Raw genomic sequence first — 22573 nt, 5'->3', positions numbered from 1 at the left:
AAATGCAATGAAAGGACCGCATAGTATGATCTTCTGGCTTTGGAGATTCGGCATCAGTATCAATCCCTATGCCTCGCCAAAAGGACAGAGTGCGCAGAATTGCGGTCATCTATCTCGATAAGTGAGGCGCCAACGCTGCCAGGAGGGTAGATTTATGTGCGGAGGAACGCTTAATAAAAGCAGCACTGATAGTGCGAAGAGCCCGTTGTTCGCAAACTTGCAGCTGACTGCACAAATATTATTTTTTCGCTAAAAGTATAGCCAAGCGAGCAGATTTCTTAAGGAGTGCGCGAATATTTGTTCCGCCGTATGAAAATAGGAACGACCACAAAACGTTTAGATTTATACTTGTAGAATAATTTTGATGAATTACATTGTTTACGTGCTGTTCTTTTACGAAGTATAGGCAGGCCCAAGCAGAAACTTTGAATTGTTTGATACCAAAATCATAATTTTCGTTCAAACAAAATTAAGGTGCGTATGGTCTTTCTCTTCCTGCTTCTTGTAAAAAAAGGTGTTCATGTTTCCATGATGTTATCCGTTGCAACAAAAGTCTTATATATATATCTATATATATATACATATATATATATATATATATATAAATATATATATATATATATATATATATATATATATATATATATATATATATATATATATATATATATATATATATATAATTAGAAATAAAGGAGCACACTTACGAAAATTTCATAGTTGTTTACTCTACGTTTCAGCCGTGGCACGGCCGAAACGTAGAGTAAACAACTATGGAATTTTCGTAAGTGTGCTCCTTTATTTCTAATTATATTTGCACCGGACCCACAAAATTTCTTTTATATATATGAACTTAGGTTCCGTCATCATCGCGCATCGTCCCATCAACGATGCAGTTTATTTTATGCTTTGCTTATTAACGTCATAACGTTAACGAGCGCGTTTCGCAGAAATTTCGGCTTTTGCTTGGATGTCGATGTCGGTGTCGGTGTGGTCTTCCGTAGTTGTGAGCGGGAAATGATCATCTTGTGCGTCACCAAAAATTAAAAAAAGATATACAAATCAAATAAATAATAAAACATTCCGGGTTCGAGTGAAGATCAAAATCGTGATGTTTGCGTGGCAACTAAGTGTTCTACCACACAGCGATGCGTAAGATTGCAAGCACAGGGTAAATAACTTTCTATGCTTGTAAAAAGAAAAAAAAAATATGTTCATACTTCTGAATACAACTTGTAATATCACAATACTATTGCGTTGTACAAGCGTACAATGCCATTGGGTGCCACACCATGCGATTGTCAAAAAAAGTTTGCGGTTTGAAGCTAGCCACCCCTTCAAACAAGGCACTTATATTACTGCGTGCATTCCCAAAAACATTTTGTGGGTGCAAGTTTGAAAATATTTCATGTGCGTAATTGCTCGTGGTTGATACCCATTACGCGAAATTCCGGCATGTGCGAAAGGTTTACTGACACAAACCACTTTCCATTTGATTGAAAATTCATAACTTAAACTTCTCGAGTAACATAATTCAATAAATAGTATGCACTAGCTATAGGGACAAGGTATTGATATCGCGTTCAACTCCTAAAGGCGAAACTTAAAATACGTGAACTTTTGGGCAGTATTTTTGTAAACCATATTTACCCTACTCAATCTTGCGAAGGCCCTATCTGTGAAGTACTACGTACAAATAAATAAGTTAGGAGGACACTTTTTTGCTGCTCATCAAGCACTGCGTTAAACCTAATTAGGGGCATTACAAAAAAGGTTAAAGTAAAGTTTGTTTAAACGTTTTGGTAATGACGACGCACCGTCTTTAGTAAGCACGTTTGCATCAAGAAACGGCTGCAGAATCGCACTGACTTTCGTAAAGTTTTCCGCAGTGTAAGCAGTGACTCACTAGGGCGTATGATTAACCCGCATTACGGCTTATTTATACGCAGGAAGATATGTTGCGGTGAGTGTTTACGCAACTGGCGTGCATGAAGCCACTCTCTTATGACGAACCGGCGCTGAACCAAATATTTGTTCATTCGCACGTGATGTCGCACATTCAATGCGTGACGGGCCCTGTTTGTTGTATGCCCACCTTCAACAGATGGACCCGTAACTTACTACTTTAATTATATGTAGACTATCCCGATAGGAAACAATCATTCTCTGCTACCCGCGACTTGAAGAATCACCCGGGAACGCTTTTGCTGATCGTATTGGAAAAGCAGACAGGGCGATATCGCTGCGGCTGCGAGCGAATTATTGCACGCGTCGTCTGTCATAGTACTATCGCCACAAGAGTACCGAGAGGCCGTTCTTCTCAACAACACTGAGAAGACCAGCTGCTTTCCAAGCAATCGATCTCGTACTGCCGGAACGTTGGAGCTCCTGATCAGAGAGCGACGATGGCGTTGTTGAAGTTTCGGCAATCAACCAGCCTCGCTGAGTGACCACAACAACCATGCGTGAGCTCAGTAGTGCAGATGCGTGTGAGTCTATTTTTTTCTTTTTTTGCCAACTCCCTCTCTCGCTAAATGTCAATTCCACCAATTGGAGGTTCAGTGGCATGCAACATCTATATTCTCAATTTAACCGCGCCACATCATCCTTCTCACAATACACTGAAGCTAGTGGGAGATAAACTACAAACGAAGGTTGGCTTTATGTCTTATTCAGCCTTTTTAAGACTCTGCGTTTACTAGCATTTTCTGTGACACACTGGTTATAACGCCAACATACTCAAAGGAAAAGTGAGGGAGACGAGAGGGTGATTAACTTCAAGTTTAACTCTAGCTCCCTATCTTCCCCAAAATTTATGGTTGTAAGCTTTTCGCGCAAGTAACAATGTCATAAAAACGTGTCAAATTATGCTAATTCAATTTCTTCGTTACTGAAGCTGTGTTCAATCAGCGACCCATTAACTTGCAGACAAAATGCGACGTGAATTGCAGGCCAGCTTACCACTCACAGGCCCACACAAAAATAAAACAAAGAACACGCAAGAAAGTAAGAAAATGCAGATCGAAAAGGTGGCACACCATCTAGGTTGCCTCGGCACAGTAATTAATTGTGTGGCTTAAAAGGGGTTTCGTGATTCAGTGCACTGCGTAGACCACACGCGTAGGAGGTTGACGCCGTTCACTGCTAGCAAGCTTCATAGAAATACGAGCCACCGTAACTACGAACGCCGGCCGCTGCATGCTGTCAATAAAGAAGAAGCTCTTCGCTTTGAGCAACGGAGGCTTTGCTGGGAAGACGTATGTGATGGCATTTCATCCGTAACGCTGAACACCCACGCCACTGTATAAAAGTCAAAAAGCGTTTGGTGTTCCCGACACCCGAGTATGGATCTCGCCCAGGCAGAGTGTCGGCGCTCAAACAATTCCGCTCAAGACGAATGCGTCGCACTGCTCGTTCCTGTCAACGACGTTTTCAACTCGGATTGCTTCCGTGAAGTTTTTTTCTCCTCGAATGCCTGCGACATTCTAGCTTGAAATTGGTTCGAGAGCACGAAGTGCATGACGCGAAATAATCGAAGTAGATTCTATTACTGGGCCCCTTCAATATTCACCGCTGCGCTAAAAGAACCTACAAATCCACGAAAGTTGAAATGTTAGAGAGGCGTTTATAGTTCACTGCTTTTCTAAGAAGAATAGAATAATTAGAAGTGTAATCTCTTTTTAGCTTGATGCTTGCTTGCCTACTAACAGCGGAAATGTGTTAGTATTTTAAAAGTATACAAGTTGTGAAATCCTAATAATTTTTGAGGCTCCTAAAACAGTATTTGTTGGTACATATGAGGACCCACAGTGACAGAAGCACCAAGTACAGTGTAGCACCAAGTATAACGTAAAAAGATAGGAAGACGAAGACTAACAAGAGGATAGAGAGAGACACACGCACAGGGCAGCTCTCTCTCTCTTTTTATCTCTAACGCATTTTTCTCGCTTGCGACATTCTACTGGTTTCAGTGTAAACAGACGAACAACGTGTCGAAATTGTCCTACCTTCACGTGGGAACATAATCTTCGCGCCACGCGACATAACAACGTGTGATACTTCGACAATGTTGGCGTTGTCCCACATTGCTTTGATGAGCATAGGAAGGTCTGCTCAAGGAATGGTAATGTTCATATCGTATATTACACCAAAGACCATCTCCTCGATTAGTGAAATATGGTTTTTTACTTTAATATCACCGAGATCTGTGATGCAGATCAGAGATTGCAGAGATGTCTTGTGGATTACGTCGATGGCCAAGACGTTCGTGAGGGGGTTGACTCGTACATAATTTATTTCGTTTGGCGCCAAATACTCCAGTTTTCTCTGCAGAAAACGAAAGTAATGTACAACAACCTCGGAAGAGAGCAGCGCTTAGAGATAGGTAATAGTGCACTTAAAGTCGTAAAAGACTATGTTTACTTTGGGCAGGCAATAACCGCACAGGCAATAACCACGAGATTGCAGTAACTAGAAGAATAAGAATGGGGTGGAGCACATTTGGCAAGCACTCTCACATCATGACAGGTAGATTGCCCCTATCCCTCAAGAGGAAGGTATATAACAGCTGCATCTTGCGGTACTTAGCTACGGAGCGGAAACCTGGAGACTTACAAAGAGGGTTCAGGTTAAATTGAGGACGACGCAGCGAGCAATGGAAAGAAAAATGGTAGGTGTAACCTTAAAAGACAAGTTGTCTGATGGTGGGACTGGCACAAATGTGACGGTGTATATAGTTCATCGAAGTCCCCTTCTGCTTCAGAGTAGACGCGGCTGAAGGCGGTAAAGCCCCCAGATATCTCTGTTTTGCGTCAGGACTGCACGCAAGGGTGAAGTCATCGTGAGAATCGTCAACGACCCGAATAGAGCTCGGTGGAATCAGTGTCGATGTTACTGAGTTTGCTGTTCCACTTCTTTGAAGGGGCCTCCATTGGCGGTGGCATACCCGGAGGGTGCACAAGACAGTCTACTTCCAGCATGGCTAAATGAAATATCAATGGTTACGCGTGGAACATGAAAAACCAGCAAATATTGGCACACACATCACGTAACAGACGTGATAAGAGATATGACCTGGTGCCGCAGTTACCTGAATGTCACGTTGTATAGATTTCCGCTGGGATAAATGTAGCGTTCTTGGCTCAGAGTAGACGAAGAAATCAAACTGACTTTACAAAAACTACTGTGACTAATTAGACACAATTTTGTTTCTTTGAATGCGAAAAGTATACCATTTCTTCATTGTTTGCACCACATTTAGAGTGACAACTGACCAAATAAAGTGTTTTACCGCAGTATGTAGTCGAATTCTGCTTGATAATTAATCAACATCATCATCTTCACTATACCACTAACGCCATCATCATGAAAATCAGTCTGAGCATACGTTCCCTACAGGGAAAGTGCCTCTCTTAATTTTGTTAATACACACGGACAAGTGCTTGCTGAGACCCGATTGTACCCGTAAACTGCTTAATCTCATCGGTCACTTAGCTCTCGGCCTCCTCCTCATTTGTTTGCCTTCCCCTAGAACCAAGTCTGTTACTCTTAATGATCAGTGGTTATCCTGCTTTCGTTTTACACGCTCAACTCATCGCAGGTCCGTAAAAAATATCGAGATCATTCAGACTCACTCAAGAACTACATTTTAGGATTAGGGATCAATCGGACTGAAGCTCACTAAAATATAGCCCACTCCAACTCAGACTCACGATTCCACCTGAATATGAGCCAGTCTCATTGAGTCGAATCATGATTGAGTTCGCTGACGTGTGCCGCCTATGCCCATTTCCTCTTGATTTCTACTGAGATGCCTCTAACACCCGCTCGTTCCTTTACTCTTTCAAAACCAGACGTCTTACACAGGTTGAAAACTGCTTGATAGACTTTTCTAACGATCTTTGCGATGTGGATCGTGCGCCACGACCAAAGGACGGGATTTCCCTCATTGTGCCGGAAGCGCCACCTCCTGGTTTTGAGGGAGCGTGCGCGAGATGAAGTGGTGAGGGTTGTGCGAGAGAGTGAGTGGGAGCACACGGTGCGAGCCGCGGCTGTAGTTGCCGCGTCCTCTCAGGCTCTCAGATGCGTGGAAACTCCAAGCGGCGCCGGTCGCTGTACGCACCGCGGGTCATCGCCACACAGGTCGTCTTGCGCACGCCGGTTGTGGGGTCGCTGGAAATTGCCCACGGATTCACACTTTTCGCACTGTGACAGCATCAGGCTCCATTTCCTTCTTTTTTACCTTTTAGGCCGGATTTTTGTGTTGTTGAGCTTGTCCAGCAACAATAATTTGTGTCATCTACAAAGAGGAAACTTAACTTCACAAGGTAAGTATGCATTTCATCAAAAAAAAATTTTTTGGGGGGGTGGTAACCTTCATTTACTCTAGATAAGGGAAGTTTGCGTTTTCAATAACTTTCGCGAAGGGAGCGGTCGGGGTCGCACAAACACACACAAAAAATCTTTTTGCCTATGTGTTTTTGCCAACTGATGGGCTGTATACTTTATGTCATTTATATTACCGAACTTCACGTTTAGAGCCAATAAAGAGTTGTCCATGGCCATTTACGAACTCGCAGGCAGATAACCATAACATATCTCCCACCTCCGCTCCTTCTTTTAACGACCTTAAAATTTAAGCCATCAAATTTTATGACTTACTGTTCGAAAGAAGCTTCGAAAGTGCCAAATAACATAAACTCGGTTTTGCCAAAGCGAGTAGCTTTTGTGAACTGAGCAGTGAATCGGTGACTGCGAAAAACCTATTGAACAGCTTTTTGTTGTGTGGAGCATTCCAGCCTGATAAACAATAAATTGATGAAATTATCTGTTTCGTGCTCAGGAACGCATTGTGTGTTGACAGGGTGCTACATTATCAAAGTGTACGTGACTTGTACTTGCTGCAAAGGCTCCTTCTTTAGTGTAGTACCATCATAATCAATATTCGTTGCTGTTGATGGTATTCACCGGCGAAAATATTTATAGCAATAAATAAATAAATAAATAAATAAATAACGATATAGCGTATGCTACACCAATCAATTTAGAGTCTAACGTTAATAAAGCTGGTGTTGGTAAGCAACACGGTGATGGTTAATCAAAGTGGATGATTGGGCCAGTTGGTGATACATGATCTAAGAATACTACGCGTTTTCGACCACGTAATATAATAAGACGATGATCGTATTTATTTTGTTCCTACATCTGCTAGCCGCCGCGGTGGTACAGCGATTGTGGGGTTCGGCTGCTTAACTGAAAAAACGTGAGTTCAACCCCGTCGTGGTGGTCGCATTTCAGTACACGTGAGTACTGGAGCTAAAGCTATTTATATTTGGGGGAGAGGTAAACAACCCCAGATAATAAAAATTGATGGAATCTTCTTACTGTAGTCGTATGAGAATATTCGCAAATAAGACAGGCGAAATTGTTATTAGTAACTCCATTCGCTTAGTTAGGTTTCTTTTTGAGATGGTTACTTAATAGGCATTACGTAGCTCTTCAGTCTTGAAATACTTCGAGCCACCAGGTTCAATGGGATATTGATTTATTCGTATGTGGGGTTTCACGTCCCAAAACCACAATATGGTTATGAGAAAAGCCGTAGTGGAGGGCTCCGGAAATTTCGACCACCTGGGGTTATTTCGTGCACCCAAATCTGAGCACATGGGCCTACAGCATTTTCCCCTCTATCGAAAACGCAGCCGCCTGCGGGTCAAAGCCGAGTACCTTATAGCCACTAGACCAACGCGGCAGGGCTGTTCAACAGGATATGGCCTGCATCTGTTCTTCGTAGAAACGTAGGAAGTGATTAGGACTCCTGCGAGCGTAGAGGGCACTGTGAAAATTACCGCAGGAAAATGCGTATGAAGTACCTGCAATCTTTTCTGTTCTCTATGCAGAAAAATGCAGAATGTAACCGTTAGTGCCAACAACAAATGTCTGAGCGGAGTTACGAAATAAAATCATCAACGTAAACGTAGCACAAAACGTGCGACGGGACTGTTTTACAAATAAAGCTGCTGTCAAAATGAAACACTAGAGAGATATTACATTTAGTTTGTTTTACATTAAGTGTAGAGAACTTGAGGGAGAGAGGCTGCCGTACACTGTCTTCGTCATTTCGGCGTAATGCAAGCAGAGCCATGATGTATTATATCCACCGTAGGAGTTATATGAATGAATAAAAAGGACGAAGCGAGTGTCCTCTGATGCACACACACATACATTCGCTTTATAAAGGTACAAACAGTTAGTATTATAACCACACCAAGTAACAAAGATAGTCTACGTAGTCCACAATTGGCTTAATGGAGGAGTAACAGTTAGTGCGCACACAACAGCAATGCCACCGGCTTGAAGTCGGTGGCGTCTCACAAGTGGTGCGACGGAATCGTCGTCGTTGAACTGGAAATCAGGTGGCCGGGAGGCGCGTTGCGCAAAGATGTTGTCGGTTCAACGCAGTAAGGCGGGCGTGGTTGCGCTGCTTCATTGTCCGAGAACATGCGACCACCGTTCAGGGCTGTAGGCTCAAGGACAACGGCAGGAGCCGGGATTGCTCGTCAGCGTGGCTGCTTCTTCCGCCGCGCTCTGTCCCCGTCACTCCTTCTCACGCGACTCTCCTGCGCTTGTTTTTATTTAACTATCTTTCTCAAGACGTTCGCGTCGCTCTCTTTATTTCTTCCTTACAGTGGTTTATAAGCTTTCATTCACTTTTCATACAAGCATTGCATGACACACTATCAGATGTAGCATATTGAGCGCGTGCTCGCGCTAATAGAGGGCTTCTTTCTTTTGTTCTCCGAGCGCCTTGACAATGTGGTCAGGTGTGGAAACTACAACTATGGCTAGAAAAAACAAACACAAAAGCGCAAACCATGCATATTATTATAATAATGGATGAAGAAGCAAGCGAGAAATAGAGATTGATTGATTTGATTGATATGTCGGGATTAACGTCCTAAAACCATCATATCATTATGAGAGACGCCGTAGTGGAGGGCTCCGGAAATTTAGACCACCTGGGGTTCTTTACCGTGCACCCAAATCTGAGCAAACGGGCCTACGACATCTCCGCCTCCATCGTAAATGCAGCCGCCGCAACCGGGATTCGAACCCGCGACCTGCGGGTCAGCAGCCGAGTATCTTAGCCACTAGGCCACCACGGCGGGGTGCGAGAAATGGAGAGAGAGAGAGAGAAAATTAATACAATTGTATTAATAGCGTTAACAAAAGAAAAACACAAAAAATCCAAAGATAGCTGGGAACAAAAAGAGAAGAAAATAAAAAGAAAACTGGTTAGAAAGACAGAACACTTCCACACTTCTTTCAGACTTGGCACCACTAGAGCAGAGCAAGGTCAAGTTTTTTATTTTCTACAGCGACTGCTTAGTTGCGCTCTAGTCTAAGTGAACCAGGCAATGAGAAATCACGTGAACTTCTTCGAGCTACTTTTCGCAACTGCGACTGCCGCTGAGTTTCGGTGATTTGGCGAGATAGCTAGGATTGGGTGAGCTCGTTAGGTTCGTTTCGCACGCCACCCTTGGCACCAGGCAAATCGTTTGCAGAATGGCTTAGCGAGGCTTCGCTAAACGAGCAGCGCACTTTTACCACGGTGGCAAAATAAGTATACCCTTTTTTGTGTTTCTATAAGTGTGCATATTACGTGGCCTCGACAGATAAGCATCTCCATAATCATGCTGATTATGCCTGCCATCGGTGTAGACCATTCTGGCTAGTTACCAGAAAAGCAAGTCTCAATAATTCCTGGACAGTTTAAGCTTATTACTGAGTGAAATGCCATCTGACTGTCAAGTTTATGTATTGCCGCTTACTCATACGTAGAGAGATTTGACTTTTAATTCCATCCAACCCGGTCTACGCCCATGTGAAGGGATCGAAGTTGAGTGGTGATATTAATTGAAACAGGTGTACACGAGCTCTTGCATCAAACTTTGTGCCCATGAGAGCAGATTATACTTCAGGAGTGATGCTTACTGCAACAAGTTAATGTTCTCGCATTAAACTTATTGCACAGTTAAGCAGACCAAATTCAGTAGTAGGTTACGAAGGTTATTTGATGCTGTATATTTAAAGATCGGTATACTTTATGCCCATGTAAGCGGATCAATATTCCCTCGTGGATCGCATAAGGTATTTAATGCAATAAATCAGCTCTCGACTGTTGCCCTAAATTGACCCGAATTGCCTGCATAAGCGGGCAGAGGAATGGTAATATGAACTAGGCAGCTTTCGCGCCAGTACTCTTACGTACGAAGAATGAATGGCTAACTGTCTTTAAACATCAATGAAGGGGCACCGTTATATCAGAATGACTGGGACAACTAGACAAAGAGATATGGAGGATAAGAAAAAGACAGAAACCTAACCATACGATAAATTACTGCTTTGCTACCCTGCACTGGGTATAGGAGAAAACGGGAAGGTCTGATTAGCAGTCATTCGAGGGAGCATTCGACCCGTCAATAATGACAGTGGTGGCTGTCGAGGCGGTAGACGTGACGGATTGTGTTGAGGCTCTGACCAGTTCAGATACAACTATAGCGCTACGCGATCGAGGCCTGCAGCTGTGTTCAGGGAAAAAATATTTACCATGAGCGAGTTCCAACGGTTCTTTCTATGATATTGCTACTTAACGGTAATAGTTAATTTTGTTGAAAAAGTAAGCTGAAGTCGATCATTATCGATATGTCGAAAGAAACATGAGAGCCTCACAGGATGTGTTAATCTCGTGTTTGTATAAAATTATAAAGTTTCTAGAACGTATATATAAAAATTATATAATAAAATAATAGAACCAATAATTCTCAGTTTTACATGTGCTTCAGCGGGCCAAAGCTACTGGTTACAGCTTCCGCATACATCGCAAAGTTTCGGCCAAACATTGGAGCCCTCAATAACTGTTCTCGTCTAAGCTCTCCCTCATTATTAAAAATGAACTTTTTGACAAAAAAGAGAACGTTATATTTAGTGCGATAGGCGAAAGTTACGGGAAAATTTGTTCGGGGAACGCCGCTTTGTTCTGCAGAGTCGATCATGTGCTGCTCCGTTCCGTAAGGTCCACTTCGATCAGAAAAACAAAAACTCACGAATTTGAATGTCATATATCTTGAGTGCTGCTTGGAGAACGGTATTTGTGCGCCGGCGCTGATATTTTCGTTTTTCAAAGGCTAAACAAGAGTTTCTTTAGGACGTATCATGATTGCGACATAGTTTCAGTGCGGCATGGGAAGTATTCTGTATTGTATTTTGACTGCCTATTGCTCTATAATAAAGTGCGTTTTTTTCATAACTAACTTAGCATTGAGAGGAGAAAGAGTAAGTATATGTGCGTTAAAATTTACAGGGCAGAAAAAAATTAACGGAATGAAGAAATTTGCATGCACCAAGAAGCCTATTGCTTTTTACAGCCCAGACAACACCTCCTAAGCGAGCATATTGCATTTTTGAGGAAGCAACACTGCCAAAGAATCGTGCACGTATTAAAAAAAAGGAATGCCAATCTACGTGAAAATAAGACGGAATAAGTACAATGAAGGAAAAACACCAACAATAAGTCACGGAAGCTCTGCGACATCGTAAAGTGATGGTAATAAAATCTTGTTTCCAGAATTTTTCCACGCACACCACAATCAGCAATGGTCATACACGCGAACATTCTCCTTTTCTTTTTTTGTGAAGGTTCTGGCTCTTCGCAAATTGATTTCCACTGACTCAACAGTTCTTGCTTTTGTGCACATTCGTTGTGTTATGCGTTGGGCGTTATACCGCGAATAACCGAGATTGCCGCTATGACTTCAAGAACGTGATGTGCCGAGCTGCATCGTGTGCCTGCAAGGCAATCTCCTTAGAATCTCGCAAAGAGCATTGCGTTACTGCCTCAAAGATACGTATTTGACTACAGTTGCCTCGACACCGTGAATAAAAGCAGATGGACTACAACAATTAAAGGCAAAGGGTAAACGGGCAGAATAGTGCAAACAAAACGAGAACGCACGCTTTTCTTACTTGATTCTATACCAATTTTTGCATTTTGTTTTATTGAATAAATCTCTACAACTTTTTCAAGCAGATTTCCTTGAACCTCATAAAGCTCCTATAAACACTACTGAATATGTCACGTTAAAATACTGCTCACATTGATAAAATCTTTGAACCACGTTGCTCTGCTGAACATTTTTGAAAATCATCCGGCTTTTTATTCGTGGTGTTGCTGATACATTGCTTGTACTCTGGTTATAAAAAAAAATTCAGAAAGAACTTTTCTTTGTTGTCGACATTTTATTTACAGACAACGCAGGTAAAACGTTCTTATAGTTCAGCAGTTAAGCAAACTTTATTGATAATAACTTATGTATATATCTCGAGCTGCACTGTAGAAACAAAGCGTATTTATAGTAACTATAGTTTGAATTCTACACACACCAAGCGAAAGTCGCTCCCGTGCAAAAGCCGTGTGTTGGTTCAGTGCAGATGCTTTCTCAATGAATCGCAGTTTGAATGCAACATTGATCTTCCACTTCGAACACTCCAAGCTAAAAAAAGAAAGAAATGGCGCTAAACAACCCATCTTTTCTTAAGGCGTTTCTATTTCTAAAAAGAGTCACGTCTTAATGTTCGCGCTACGGAACCTGTTCGACGATTCTGCCTTTCGTGGTAGGAATACGAGCAGTACCGGTGCTCGCTGCCGAAAAACATGTTCGTCAATACCGTTTTCTTTGTCGTCTCAATTCGCTGACGAATAATGGAACTCTTTCACACGCGTATTACTGGACGTGGGTGTTAGCGCTGATTCGTTACGTGAGCTTGCATCGGAACTCTATATTTAGGTTTTCTTTTTTTGGCGTGTTGCTTGGTTACCGTTATTAATTTTACTTGTGGTTTGAGAGGGTGGACACTGCTTAATAGCGTACGTGATTGTGCAGAGAAAGAACAGAGAGACGGAGTTCTCTTGAAGTAGTGAAGCCTGAAAGAGGCCAATTCAAGCGCCGAACACGGGCACTGGAGGAGCGATTGAGGGGCTAACGAAAGTAATTATATTTGAGAGTCATAGTAATTCACCATAGGCATCATGAAAATTAGAGGAGGACCAAAAAAAAAAACGCTTAGAACAGAGAGAAGTGCTCACTTCTAATGCCGTCTCTTTTCGAATTTTCGGCCACATTTTTTGGGGGGCGTGGGGTAAAGCCGGGTTAAGTTTTTTTTTCAATTTCGTAATAACAGTTAACATACTTTATGGCTCATGTTTGCAACTGCTCCTATTATTTGTGGTAACACGCAATCATTGTACGTAGTTTAGTCCTGATTCGACAGCTGCAGTACCAAGTGAGGCGATGTATAAGGCTTGCATCTCCGGGTTAATAAATGTAATTTGCTATCAATTTATCTCACACACAAAATGATACACTACAATACTTTACCAATGTCTATAACATTCACATAGTTGACGGCGATGATTTTCTAGCGTATGAATATGCATAATTTTCTGTAGAACGATCATCACGAAGCTTAGATGAATAATCTTTGGTATCTATCCCAGAATTTGTTATTTTTGGCAGAAATTACGCTAAAGTGAAAGGCTGCGAAGTCTTCTTTGTTGAGTGTAGCTGTTTCCAAGCGAAATCAATCAGGAGGCATGCTTTCTAGAGCTGAAATTAGGCATGCTAAAAGCAACAAAGAAATAAAAATATCTTCCAGTTACCTACTTCTTTGTTGCACCTAGTCAGATTAACAAGGTTAGACAAAAAAACCACTGAGATAGCATGAATTTTTTTTAAATCCCGATGATCTAGAGCTTTCTATGGAATTATTTGGTGCATTTTTTATTAGATATGGTAGGTGGCAACTCCTTTGTCTTTGAAATGACTGAAATTCTTTCAGACACGCTTTTTGTTCTCGGGCCATGCAAAGCAATAATGACGAAATTGGACCGAAATATATATAATTAGGAACGTTCTTTTTTTTCTAAAAATTTCAAACTTGTGTGTTGTGAAAAAAAAAAGGAATTACGACTCATGCCAGCTCTGGGCATAAGATTTGTCTGGAGCCGTAAAAGAGTTTTTTCCTATGTGTTTCAGAAATGGGCTTGTGAATTGTTGCACTAAATATTTATCGCAGTGCAGCATGCATCCCAATACACAAAGCGGACGCTTCCCAAAAGTCACGATGCTTGAAAAAAAAAAGGGAAAAATGTTCATACAAGTAAGGCTCGTTTACAACAAACGTAACCAGATTACCATTACTGTCCCCGAGGAAAAAGAAACCAAAACATAGAAGCCAACAAACAAAGCAACGGTAATCACTTCCTTCAAGTTTTTATTTTACGGCTTCGTGATTTCGTTAAGATTTGGACAAAACGGCTTTCTTTTCACGCGTGCAAAATAGCGACTTTGCTCAATTCTTACTCAATGGGGCGTGTAATGGCGTCTGGGTACATAAGGAGGGACCTGATATGCTGCTTCAGCGCACGCGTCACGATGTGAAGAACGTAATTTGCAGATGCCAGAAGTACAAAAAAAAAACATGCCCGCTTCATAAAAAGTTCACGTAATATTGTTGTTGAGATTATTATTGGGGAGTCTATAGGTCAATCCAGCGAAGATGTCTGAGTGAAAGTATGGCAGTGCCTTGAAGGAAACATGCATCGTAGTGCAGGCACTTGAAAAAAAAAACTTTTCTAGCATTCATATGGTTATATGGCTGTCGCATGACAAGAATTGTTCACATGAAACTCAAGCGCTTGAATGATAGCAAAAAAAAAACGCAAAAAGTGGGGTAGAGCCTTAACCAGTGCGTAGAAAGTGAAAATAAGAAAAAAAATATTGATAACTTCAGAAGGGCGGATTTGTAGCTTGAGAGTGCCAAAATATGAACATCCTATTTTTATAAATAGGATCTACTTATTATGTGTCGACTCATTTCGCTTATATGTGAGGATGTTGTTTTGCGTTTGGATATCGCTGTTTCACAATGTTTCATGTTTGTGTGTTTATTTGTGTCGCATGCTCGATCAGTTCAAATACTAAGAAGCAGCTGGTGCATTGATTGTGAGCCAGTATATCCTCCAGATGATGTCAATAAGATACAATAAATTAAGGAAGCTTCGCGCTAGTGATTTCATGTCTGAGGGAAGAGTAGGGACTGTAGATCTTCCTAAGTGATTTCTATTTTTCTCTAACACTTTCTATCCGTTTCTTTTACCTCTTTTGTATCTGTTTCATTCCTTTTTTCCTCTAAAGTTTTCTCTTCTCTTTTTCCTTTTTTTTCTTTTTTGTGTCTTGAATGTCGTTTTTGTGTCAGTTTTATTTGTTATTCTTTTTTATTTCTTTCTTTTTGGTCTTTTTGCAATTCTTTTTCTTTTTTCCGTCTCTCTTCCTTGTATAATTATCTCCATCTCCTTTTCCTGCCGAGGCTTCTTTCTTAATATTTTTTCTCTCCCTTCCTCTCAATCTTCATCTCGCTCTTTTTATCGCTCTATCTCTAATTTTTTCTTTCTAATATTTCTACTTATTGTTCTTTTTATCTTTTTTGTCTCTGGCTCTCTTTCGTGCTTTACGTACTTCAGTTCGTCGAGTAGAGTTTTCATTTAACGGTTGCCATAGGTGCACTTACTCGATAGTGGACGATAGTTGTAGCGCGAGAACAGAACGACGACACAGAGACAAGAAGGACACGAAGGATGTCTCCGTGTCGTCGTTCTCTTCTCGCGCTATAACTATCGTGATGTCATACCAACTAGCGCAAGCTTCCATACTCGATAGTGGAGCTGGCCCGATTCATAATTACAGTGGCGTATACCCCCCTGACGGTTTATCACGACGCAGCACATGTTACCAATAGCTTACACAGCCACGTTCCTTTAAATTTTTTCCTTTCTCTTTCCCTATATTTTCTGAAGGAAGTGTTGGGAAGGGTTCAGGAGAAAGGATCCAGGTAGCTAAGCTAGTCAGCTCGGAATAACCAGTATGCTATTTAAAATGGCTAAAGAAAGAGGGGGTGGGGAGGGGTCGAAAGAGAAAATTTTAAGGAAACAGCGGGAGGAAGATATAAAGAGTGGAGTGGTGGTGGTAGTGGTTAGAAGATGAGAAAAGGCACCTAATTTCTGCAACCTGGTCGGGAGCACGGCGCAGTGCCTCAAAAGAGTGGAGTCGCGACTGCAATGGTAGAATCTCATCCTTGCTTTTGTGCAGAGACGCTCGTAAGCGAGGAAACGTTACCGTTGAGGAGGAGGAGGATTGAAAGAGGAAGGAGAGGGAGGTTAGCCAGTTCTCAGACCGGCTGGCTACCCTGTACTGGGGGAGGTGGTAGGGGAGATAAAAGATGAGAGAAAAAAAGAGACGTTGAAAAAAAAAAAAGGAGAGGAAAGATCATCAGAAAATCCACGACGCTGCTTACAGTCTGTCTCTAAGACCACTTGCCCGCAGAAAGCACAACAACGCTCTCAATGCCTTGCGTGCAGAGGACGGTCTCGGCCTGTGTCCTAATACCCTTTCTTCCGACAATTGGCGATTGTCTGGTCTATCTAAAACTTTCGACAGTTCTTTTCTTGGCACGCTGAAGCGAGGACACTCGCGGAGAAGATGGGAGAAAGTCTCTGCGCAGCCACAGTTGTCACATGTTGGGCGGCTGGCCATTCCGATTCGAAACGAATAAGCATTTGTAAAGGCCACCCCAATCCACACACAGCACAAAAGTGTCTCCTCAGCTCTGGGTATTCCTGATGGAAGACGGAGCTGTAGGCGTGGGCCCAAATTATGAAGGCGGACGTTGGTGAATGCCGGTGAATTCCACTGAGCAAGTGTCAGTTCTCGTGCAAGTGATCGAAGCCTTGCAGCGGCGTCCGTTCTTGATAATGGTATAGCTGCACAAGGGGCATCATCATGAGCAGATCAGGCTGCTTCATCTGCACGGTCGTTTCCATCAATGCTGCAGTGGCCTGGTATCCATTGATACGCTATGTCATGTTGTTTCTCTATAGCCCGGTGATGAAGCAGTCGTATTTCAGCAATTAGCTGTTCGTTTGATTCATGACGATATGGCGAGGCAATGCCCTGGAGGGCTGCTTTGGAGTCGGAGAAGATTGACCATGTCTGTTGCGGTTATTCAACTAGGAACTCCAGAGCGGCACGAATGGCGGCGAGTTCTACCACAGTGGACAATATCAGGTGCGAGGTTCTGAACTTTAGCGTGATGGATTTCTCCGGAATTACCACTGCGCCTGTTGAACTTGTTGAAGTGATCGACCCATCCTTGTAAGTGTGAATGCGTCCACTGTGTTTCTCATGCAGAAACACTAATGTTGTTTGTTTTAGGGCCAAATCAGGCAGATTTTTCTTCTTTTGCATTCCGGGGATGGTTGTCAGGGCTTGCAGTGGATGTAGACACCACAATGATAACAACGGTCTTGCTGCGTGCGTGATGTTTCGTGGGAGTCACCGTGCGATGTGGGGCAATAATAGAGCAGAACGCAGAGCATGGCCTGGAAGTTGGAAGGGAGGCGAGGTGATGTGATTGAATCCAGGTGGCAAGTCTTATGTGCGTTCTTCAAGCATTGACACGAATGTAGGTTGTGATAGGGTGTTCATGAGCGATTGCGACAGTTGCTGCTGAGGCTGCGCCTCTCGGAAGCCCGAGGCATATTCTCAGCGCTTGAGCTTGTATTGACTGGAGGACGCGTATGTTTGTTATACGGGCCATGCCAAGCGCAGGTAGGCTGTAGCGCATGAAGCCAAGAAAACGTGTAGCATACAGTTGAAGCATGGCTTGTACCGATGCACCCGATGATTTTCCCGCAAGAAACCTTAGGACGTGGGTGATCATGGTCAGTTTCTTCTTCATGTGAGCGATATGAGGGCTCCAAGACAAGTCAAGATCTATAATTACTCCCAGGAAACGGTGGGTCTTTTGATAGCTGCTCGTGTGTCCATTAATTATGATGCGGTATGGCGTCATTGTCTTGCGCGTAAACGCAACCAGTGAGCATTTCTCAGATGACAGCTCCAGTCCTCGTCCTTGAAGGTAGTTTGACGCCAGTGTAGCACTGTCTGAAGCCTGGCTCGTACGTGTAGACGCGTGACCCCTGATTCCCAGATGCAGATGTCGTCCGCGTAAATCGACAGATGTACGGAGTGTGGCAGGACGTCAGCGAGGCCGATGAGCGCAAGATTGAAAAGTATGGGGCTTAGGACCCCACCTTGAGGTACGCCGCGATAAGTATGATGGTGCCTTATTGCACCATATTCTGTCTGAACGAAGAAGGTTCTGTCTTTCAAATAGCTGTAGGTCCCTTTGTAAACGCAGCCTCTCAATCCAATGCTGCCCAAGGCGTCCGTTGAAGTTTTGCATGGAACAAGGCATCAATGCCGAGAAGCTTCGGTGCATCATATCGTCTGCGCATGTCTCGCAAACATTCACCGTTCAGTGAGGCATTTTCCACCTCTACTACTCAAAAATAGGCTGACCGTCATAAAGGCACGTGATATGGCTCTTCTTTCTACTTTTTTGGTCCTGCCGAGCTCATAAAAGTAGAGGATGTAATGTAGCCGTGGCAGTCACGTAGTGCTAACCACTAGCGCCACGTGAAAAAAAAAGCGTCCTTTTGCGTCAGCAAACTTGCTTGGGGAAAACGATCCGCAGATGCACTCAACTTCTTTTCCTCCACCACCCTCTCCCACTCTCCATCTATATGCATACACTCTTGTGTTTTGACGCAGCTGTTGGGTCTTTTAGTTATTGAACGCCCGCACACTGTGTTGCAATCTTCTTACACCCGCATTTGTTGCCTGTTAGCCAAGACGAATCGTGCTTATGATAATAACAATGTACCGCCCATAGAGACCAAGTGCCCTCAGTCGATCAAAGTCTATACAGCTATGGGATGTGATGTAATAGATATCACCATTTGTACTCTCGCCGGATATATCGCGAAATCGCATGGTTAGGTGATGTCCTCTCACAAGACAGGGCCGGCATTCTGAAGAGGGTACATAGCTTTCCTGTTGTAATAATTAGATGATGCAAAAAGAAAGTCTGGACACAATATTACGGGAAATAAACACGGACCCTTGATTTGAAGAATTCCTGCCATAGTGTACAGAACGACCTGTTTTCTAGCACAAAGACGGGACGAGAGACAGACACGACCAGAGCATTCGCACTCAGTTGACGTCTCATTTGTTGTGATTGTTATTGGACAGAAAATAAAAGATTTTATGGGAAAAAAGAAAAAGAAAAGATACTCGGAAAGGCAAGTTGAGGAGAATTCAATATTGAGAGAGACAGAAAAAAATATAACGAGGAAAATGCCCAGAACGAGCAAGTTCGTAAATTTATTTCTTCGATGTGTACAATCAGCGCTGAACTGAGGGCCACTTTCAAATGAATTATGAAGTAGCACTAAATGTGTGCACACACACACACACACACACACACACACACACACACACACACACACAAGCACACACACACACACACATGCACACACACGCACACACACACACACACGCACACACACACACATAGGCGTGCGCACGCACGCACACAACACCACACAAGCACGCGCGCGCCCACAGGCGCACACGCACGCCATCGCCTTCCCAATAAATCGCTAGCCCGCCTTCGCTTCTCGGGGAAGACCTAAACTGTGATGCAAGGAAAGCCAAAGTGCAAATGCCCCCGGCTCCTATTTTTCATCGCACCCATCTTAAATTTTTGTTCACGATAAACGCTGCTTTTTCGCTCACAACCAAAAGATGCCACCGCTGACGTCGCTGTAACTGGAATTTAGGCGACAGAAGCTTTTTAACGCCATCACGTTAAACTAGGAGGGAGAATTCATTATATATTTAAAGTTTTTTTGACTTACGTACAGAAAGCGTGTACGTATAGAGCTTTAGAAGAATGGATCGTGGAGACATTTTGGGAACATCAGCAACAGGATGCAAATAGTTTCAATTATAACTAAAGACATGCTCGTCTACACATATTATGTAAGGCTGAATCGGGGGGTGAAATATAACGCGAAGGAACGCGCATCTTGTCCGATGCAGGCATTCATAACAAAAAAGAAGAAAAAAAGAACTGCGTGCATTATTTCGGCTATGAGCGCTCGCGCAAAACCTTATCAAGCTCCACAAATTACCATCTTCTTAAGGCGAAGACATTTTAAGGAATACAGGTACGACTGAGCTAATGGCACAGCCATTACTGCGCGGCCATCATGCCGTCCCTCAGGAGTAAGGCACCACAGTGTTTCAGTGGCGCTAAAGATTTGATTTTTTTTCGCAATTGGGTTACTTTAACGCGTGCCAGAGAGCGTCGTGTAATGACTCATGTTCTCTGATTTACTATTGCAACCATGGCTATACCATGTTAGCAGTGAGCATGTCAGCGGCGACCTTGTGTAATTCTCACGCTAACTTGACCCAACACGTTGCCTGTGAAGACAAGATAAGTCATTTCACGCAAAAAGTTTTGTTCGCCACGCTCTAAGTTCTTAAAATTTCTGTAATGAACGATTGATTACCTTAAATTCAAGTGAGACCATTCAACTGCTCCAGCACCTATTGGGTGAACAGTGAAAACACGAATTCGTAAATAAGCGCACTAGGACAAAACTTATGCGCCACATCTGGACACTGGTCTAGGCCCTCCACGTCACCGCTTGTAATCTGCGCTAGAACTCATCTAAGCCAGTTTATATGTGTGGAGCCCACTGACGTAGTGAGCAGAAGGAGGTGCAGCTTCCTAAAAATTTTTTATAGAAATAGGCCAAAATATTAAACGACATCTCGCGCGTACAAGCGGAGAACAAATTCAAAAAACATCCATTGAAGTTTTCCGTAAATACTTTGATGTCTTTGTTAAGTAGTACGAGTACTCTAGTTTAACTACATGCAACTTAGAATTTTTCATCGTTTCATAACACCCGCCGCAAGCGTCAGAAATAGGGCCATTTATTATTCCGATGCTTTTTCGTTTCTGAAGCAAGTTCCTTGCTTCAAAGGCCTGGGTGATCTAACTAGTAACACTAAAAAAGAGATCTAACAGCCTTACGTTGACAACTCAAAGAATGCTTTGCAAGAAAAAAAAATCGTCCAAGCATCAGAACTCATGACGTAAAAGTATTCTTCAGTTTGATCTTTTGCGATGGTTAACCTAAGAAGAGAGACCAAATGCTCAAATGACGCTATATATAAGTATGGCATCGGCGACTCATTTAAAGTTCAGAATATTTCGGAGAGAATTCTTAATATGTGTCATTTAGGCAATGTAATACGATGAAAAACATGCTAAAGCTCTGGTTTCTCAAATTTTACTTGCCATTGTTGTGCCACCCTAAACCTTAACCATCATTTTTAAAATTTAAGTTGCTGTTATCTGTAAACATACAATTGTTTTCAAAAGGCGTCAAGCTTATTCTGAAATCGAAGCACGAGCTCAGGCCTTAATGATCAAAGAAAAAAAAACGTTGTAGCAGGTGTACTTGATTTCTTTACAAAAGCTCTGAAGAGGTGCTTTGTGTTGGCTTCTTTTATATAACAACAATTTTCACAAACTCTACCGAGTGCTGCATGGTAGCTGCATTCATAGCACTGTAGGAACCAAAAATGAACACTCAGAACTTTTGTCCAATATAAATGTTTTGCCCAATGGCGAGACCCCTTCTCCATAACAATCTAAACGTCCAGTGTCTTTTTTTTTTTTGAGTGCCGATGCAGCAGGCGCGTATCAGGTGTAATAATAATAGGGGGTCGCACTAAGTGCTATTACGTGCGTCAGGACACAGCAATCAGACGTCACGGCTGTGAGCTTGACGAGTGGTCAAGCACTTTCCACAGAAGTGCGATGGTCACCAAACAGGTATAGCTTCAGTCCAGAAAAGAAAAAAAAAACTAATACTGTTCCGACGTCAACTCGATGCCAGTGCAGGTTCTTTGAATGTTACGGCCGTGGGCGAGAATACCATTAAAGGAATGCGTTTCATTTATTCCGCCTAAGTGCTGTTTTCGCCTACTAAGTTAGTTTTTCACTTGTTTTACTGAAGCAACATGATATAGAACGAAGGTTGTGTATCTCAGGAGATTGAACAAAATATCTGTTGCAGCTCTGCCTTCGCTTAAAGCATGAACTACGAAGCACAGGACAAACAAGACAGCATGACACCATTTTCAGAAGGACGCGTATACCCGCGGGGTGAAACTGTTTCCTTCATGATTTGCCCCGGCTTCAATGGCGTTTGATGGCGACTTCGCACTTGAGAAGCGAAGAAAGAACGATGACGCGGGAGCGGCGCAAGACGATGTTCACAGGCTTCCAAGCATTCACATTGCTTTTGCTCTTTCTGCATGCCATCACCGCCTTCGCCATTTCAATTATTCACTTCATTTTGCCCATTTCTTGAGCGCTTAATTTCGTACCTAATTCAGGTTAGGAGTGCAAAGCACTGAAAAGAAGTTTGTACCGTTTCAAACGGCTGTTTCGAGAGATATATCAGGTCAAACTACGTAAGCAGAGACCCCACAGTTGCGGCTGTGGCGGATTCAGCAGCCTGAGAAAA

The 22573-nt window shown here is 42.8% G+C and overlaps 1 protein-coding gene across 1 annotated transcript in view; it reads left to right on the top strand.

The window, feature by feature from the left end:
• Nucleotides 1–6097: 6097 nt before the first annotated feature.
• Nucleotides 6098–22573, top strand: part of LOC119169518 (gonadotropin-releasing hormone II receptor) — a 51550-nt gene continuing 35074 nt past the window's right edge. The window contains exon 1 of the mRNA XM_075877340.1: nt 6098–6326. The gene's annotated coding sequence lies outside the window, so the exon portion shown is untranslated. The remainder of the gene's footprint in view (nt 6327–22573) is intronic.

The sequence above is a fragment of the Rhipicephalus microplus genome, chromosome 2 (assembly GCF_043290135.1).
Source record: "Rhipicephalus microplus isolate Deutch F79 chromosome 2, USDA_Rmic, whole genome shotgun sequence".
Classification (NCBI taxonomy): Eukaryota; Metazoa; Arthropoda; class Arachnida; order Ixodida; family Ixodidae; genus Rhipicephalus; species Rhipicephalus microplus.
This window is presented reverse-complemented; position numbering and strand designations above follow the sequence as displayed.